This window comes from Macaca mulatta, chromosome 8 (genome assembly GCF_049350105.2).
Source record: "Macaca mulatta isolate MMU2019108-1 chromosome 8, T2T-MMU8v2.0, whole genome shotgun sequence".
Classification (NCBI taxonomy): domain Eukaryota; kingdom Metazoa; phylum Chordata; class Mammalia; order Primates; family Cercopithecidae; genus Macaca; species Macaca mulatta.
This window is the reverse complement of record NC_133413.1, coordinates 84,948,049-84,954,048: the sequence shown is the minus strand read 5'-3', so window position 1 is coordinate 84,954,048 and position 6,000 is coordinate 84,948,049.

Below are 6,000 nucleotides of genomic sequence, written 5' to 3'. Positions count from 1 at the left end.
ACAAAGTCTGCTACCATGAATATCTTTGTTCATATATCTCTGTACATGTATGTAATTACTTTAATTAAAAAGTCTTTAAACTCAAATTATTGGGTCAGATAATATAAACAGCTTTATTGAGGTATTATTGACATAAATAAACAATCTGATACATTTTGACTGTGAATACACTTATGTATCATCACTATGCACACACACACTCAAATAACATTCCTCACTCCCACATTTCTTCATCCCCCTTTGTAATCCCTTTCTCCCTCACCTACTCCAATCCCCAGGCAATCACTGATGTGCTTTCTGTCACTCGTCAAGGAAAACTGCACTGGACAGAGTTAAACAGGATTAGGAATACTTTATTTAAGACTACCAATAGGGAAGAGATTGAATTTAACTCCACTGAAATAAAAGGCAGGAGCATTTTTAAATACTGGGGTGAGCTGGTGGAAAAGTCTCAGAGAAAAATCATGGTTCGTATTTTATGTTGATTAGACGAAATTATACACCTGGGCCTTAACTGCAATATTGTCTGTTCCATAGACTTAAACTGAAGATGGTTAAAGAAAAATTATTTTTATCTTTTAAATGGGGCCCAAAGTCTTTAAACTTACATGCCTAAACTACCAGAAAACACTCACAGAATGATTATTTTATTTTACAAAGCATTCTAAATATTTTATCCTTAGAATTGCTTTTAAATCTCTCTCTAAATATAAATTTATTTTGTATATATAAAAGAATTTTAAAGTGGAGAAATACACTGAACATTTGGTGGGAAAAACAAAAAAAAAGACTCTGTAGGGTGACCTATGTCTTTAAATGTGCAAGCATAAATTTTTAAAAATCATTCTAGGCAAATTTTGCTGCACAGTGTTATCAAGGATTTAGGAGACTTGAGTTCTAGAATCATCCATCAATTAGAAAAGCCTGTGTTTGGGGGCAAGTTACTTTTCCTATATCTCAGATTACTCATCTGTAAACTAAGAATAGAATATTAGATGAAAGACTAGTCACTAATCATGTCAATGCAATATTTTTATACCGTGAATCTCACACAATATTCATTCTAATTGCTAGTGTATTTGTGGGCTTTGTTTCTGATGACTAAAACTTCTTTGTTAAAGAAGAAAAATATTTTCACCTCACAAGCATCATCAGTTGGCTTCATAAAGCCCATGAAGCAAAGCCATTTATACCACAGCCTGATCCTGTTACAGATCCACCTCTTGTTCTGACCCCACTCAAAACTGTGGTCAATCCACAAGTGAATCAGAGCGCTACTCCAAGTCCAGTATATTCTGCTTTCAAAATTCAAAACTGGCCACCCAAGTGTTGTGCCTCTTTCTCAGGAATAGAGGGTTTAAAGCACAACTGGCTTTTTATGTTGGGGGTGAAGTCCCCGCATGCATATAGATCACTTGACCCCTAAAATCCTTACCATTGAGGCAGGTCTCTGCTCCTATTTAGGATGTTTTTCTTCTCTGACACATGTCATTCTTGGGCAAGTAGAGTACTTCCTACCAACCTCTATTCAAGTCCAATTAACCTGTCACCACAAAAGAGGACCAGCTTGACATTCAACAGAATGTTGAACTGATCCAGATCCCTGCTATGTTAAGATGCAGAGCAAGAACATTAACATAGCCCTGGAGCGAGACAGGAAAGGCATACTTTTGTCTTTCCCACATAAAAGACACTGCTTTCTATCATTTTCACATATGGGAATTGCAACTTAATAGCTGCATTTCAAATGCCAGAAGAAGTTTTCATACGTCTCAATGAAGATACCACAGCTGGCACAGCTGCTAAAAGTAGGGCTCCTATGTAATAATACAATCATCCACCATGAACCATTCGGTTTGGGAAGGTCAAAACAGGTGATGTGAACAGGGAACCACTATCCTCTAAGTCTTTGATGCCAACACTCATCTCTGGAATTCCTCTGAGGATGTAAGATGGTTTCTAGTTTGCCATTTTGATTTGCAGTGTTGCAGGACACTTTTACAACATTGTCGGCCTCTACTTGGCCCTTCCTACACAGTGGCTCTTACTCCACATGCCAGGAAATTAATATGAGGATTCCATATCCCTTTCCTCACGTACACTATCACTCTGAAAGTCAGACAAACATGACCCTTGCCTTAGATTTCTCTGTGACTCACATTTAATGAAAGACTGCTCCAGCCTCCAACCAAAACCCTCCCTGTAAGAGTCCATAGAGCCAACAGGACACGCCCTCCCAGGCTCACACTCATACTCCAAGGACCAGGGACTATGAAATTCCCTGCCCAATTAGCCCTGAGTCCACTTCTATAACCTACATGCAACTCTTCCCTAAGTCTTTCCTGTCAAGGGTAGATCATGCTGCTAGTATGCATTCCTCTAGACCCAAGAGGTGGCCCAGAGGAAGTGGGTTGTGTGGTTGTACAGTACGAAATGTGCATATTGGAATATATACGTATGTGTGAGTGAGGCCCCCAGGTGGAAAGAGAAATGAGATAGTTATGTATGGGCCAAGGGCTCCCATTTGTATACTTGCCTGAGATCCTCCTCATTTTGGTAATTATGTACAACTTTCCTCTGTTAGTTATGTGCTGCCACCTGGCCTCTGCTGGTTCAGAATCCTTTGGCAGTGATACTAAGTTAAGGATAATTGATGCTAGTTTAATGGCAGTATCATATACTGTCAATCCTTGTCAATCAAGGGTAGCCCACTGAACCAATCAAACATTCCTCTCTTAGTACTGCCCTTAGACTCAAGCAAGAAGTGTGGGTTCCACACCCCAGGGAGGCCACCACTTTAGAGTGTTTCCCAATATTTTCTCAATCCACCTCTGGTGGTGGGACTGGCTGGGGCCAGCAATGTCATCCAGGTAAAGAACGCTGAGCTCAGACCAGGAGTTGCATGGACTCTGGCCCTCTTTCTCCCATTTTGGATGCTCTCCATCTAACCTTCATGTGGGGTCACCAGATGCCCTGAGGAACACTAAAATGTGCTCCTAGGAGAGTGTCTTGGAATCCCACAGTCAGGTCCAGTTCCAGGAGAGTGGCCTGGTAGGCAAATCACTCCCACTGACCAACACAGTTTTTCTTTCACATAATCACATGAGATTAGTTTGCCAAAATGGCACTGATACACTGATTTTGGGAGACCCTCACTCATGTCAGACATAGGACAAGTTCAGGGCTCTGGGCCACTGATGGTCATCCTTGGGTTTCAGTAAGATGTGTGAGCCCATTACCTCCTCACATAGCATGTTTTTTGAAATTTATCTATATTAGTGTACATATTAATGGTTTGTTCTTTTTATCTATGAATTGTATTCCACTGTATGAATAGAGCGGTTTGTTCATTCATCCACAATGTACCTTTGGAAAAGTTTCCAATTATTGGCTACTAGTAATAAAGCAGCTATAAACAGTGAAGTGAAAGCCTGCATAAACATGTGGATATTGGTTGTCATTTCTTTGGGATAAATACCTAACAGGGAGATTGTTAGGTCATATATTAACTGAATTTTTAATTTGTAAGAAACTGCCAAACTGTTTTCCAAAGCAGATGTGAATTTTATCTTCTTTGAGTAATTTATAAAAGTTCCAGTTGCTCTATATCCTTGTCAACAAATGGTATTGTCAGCCTTTTTAATTTTACCCAGTCTAGTAGATATAAAGTAGTATCTTATTGTGGTTTTAATTTGGATTTGGTTTAGACTGTATATTAATAGTTTCTATGTTAGTATAATGATTGGCATATTTGATTTTCAACAGAATCCAATTGTTACATGAGATCTGATAACAATGTTCAGCATCTTTGTGTATGCTTACTGACCATTCACATATCCTCTTTGTGAAGCGTCTATTCAAGCATTTACCCATTTTTATTGAGTTGTTTGTTGTGTTATTATTGAACTGGAGGTACACTTTATATATTTTGACTATACATCTTTTGTTAGGCATGTATATTGTGAATATTCTCATAGATTCTGTGGTTTGGCTTTTCATTTTCTTAATGGTGTCTTTTAGAAAACAGGCAGTTGTAACTTCGATAACATCTAATTTATCATTTTTTATGGTGAATACTTTTCTGTGTCCTTTCTAGTAATTTTTTCAGTCTCAAAATGGAAAAGCTTTTTTTATTTTCTTGTAGAAGTTTTATAGTTTTAGCTTTTCTGTTTAGGTCCATGACAGATTTCAAAGTAATTTTGTGTACAGTTTAAGATTAATATTGAGGTATATGTTTTTAATGTGGATATCTACTTATTCCAGTGTCATTTTTTGAAAAGACTCTCTTTTCCCATAAAACAGAATTGACTCCTATGCTTTAAAAAGAAAAAAAGTTGACCACACATGGAAGGTCTACTCTGAATTCTCTATTCTGTGCGATTGATCTGTATGTCAACTTTTATGCCAATACCATACTAGGTTGAATGCTATAGATTTCTTGTCTTTTTTTTTTTTTTTTAAGACTAGTCAAGTGAAGCCGTGGAAGTGGAGAAGAAACAAATAAAAAAATCTGTAACTGGTTGTGATCAATTAGTTGTAAACACCACTGCACTCAGAGCCAGCCTATTGTGAGTCTTAAGATGATGAAAGTCCCTCTGGCCTGGTGCGGTGGCTCACGCCTGTAATCCCAGCACTTTGGGAGGCTGAGGTGGGCAGATCACGAGGTCAGGAGATCGAGACCATGCTGGCTAATACAGTGAAACCCCGTCTCTACTAAAAATCACAAAAAATTAGCCGGGCATGGTGGCGGGCGTCTGCAGTCCCAGATACTCAGGAGGCTGAATGGCGTGAACCCAGGAGGCGGAGCTTGCAGTGAGCTGAGATTGCGCCACTGCACTCCAGCCTGGGTGACGGAACGAGACTGTCTAAAAAAAAAAAGTCCCTCTAACTCCGGTGTGTCTCAAAATAGTTTTAGCTATCTATTAATATGTCCTTCACATTTTCACATAAATTTTAGAATAAAGTTGTCGATTTAATTTTAAAAGAAGAGGGGACTGCTGTAATGGTGACTGGCACGTCATTCAATCTACGGATACATTTGCCGAGAATGGACTTCTTAACAATATTTAATTTTCCAAACCATGCATATGGTATATCTATTTATTTCAGTCTTCTTTAATTTCTCTTATCAATTATTTGAAGATATCAATGTGGCTGTATTATACATCTGTTAGATTCTAAGTGTTTAGTGTTTTACCTTTTTTGGTGTACTACGAAAGGAATTTTTTACTTCATTCTTCAATTGTATGTTGTTAGTGCAAATAAAACAATTGAGTTTTATATGGTGATCTTGCATTCTGAGAACTTGCTAACTTCATTTAATATTTCTAAGCGTTTTTTAGAAGATTTCTTAGGAATAATCATATCAATTAAAAATAGAAAAAAAAAATTCTTATTCCTTTAAAATTTTACACCTTTTATTTCTTTTAGTTGCCTTATTGCACTGGCTATTACTCCATGGGATAACAAGTAGAAGTGATCACAGTAGATACCTTTGCCTTATTCCTGATCTACAAAAAGGAAAAACTTCAGTCTTTCACCATTAAGCATAATATTAACTTTGGATTTTTCATGGATGTCTTTATCAGGGTGAGGAAGTTTCCTTCTATTTCTAGTATCCTGAATGTCTTTACCTTGAATATGTACTGAATTTTATCAAATCTTTTTCTGCATTTACTGAGATGGCTATATGATGTTTCATCTTTATTTGGTTAATGTGGTTAATAACACTGTGTAATTTTCAAACATTAAGCCAAGTTTGCAACCATTAAATGAACTCTACTAACTCTACTGGCTATAATGTATGATGTATACTTTTTAAATATATTAATGAATTTGATTTGCCAATACTTTATTGAGGAGTTTTGAATCTACAGTCATGAGGAACAGTTGATCTCTGATTTTTATTTTATTTTTTTTGAGACAGAGTCTTGCTCTGTGGCCCAGGCTGTAATGCAGTGGCACAATCTCACTGCAACCTCCACCTCCTGGGTTCAAGAG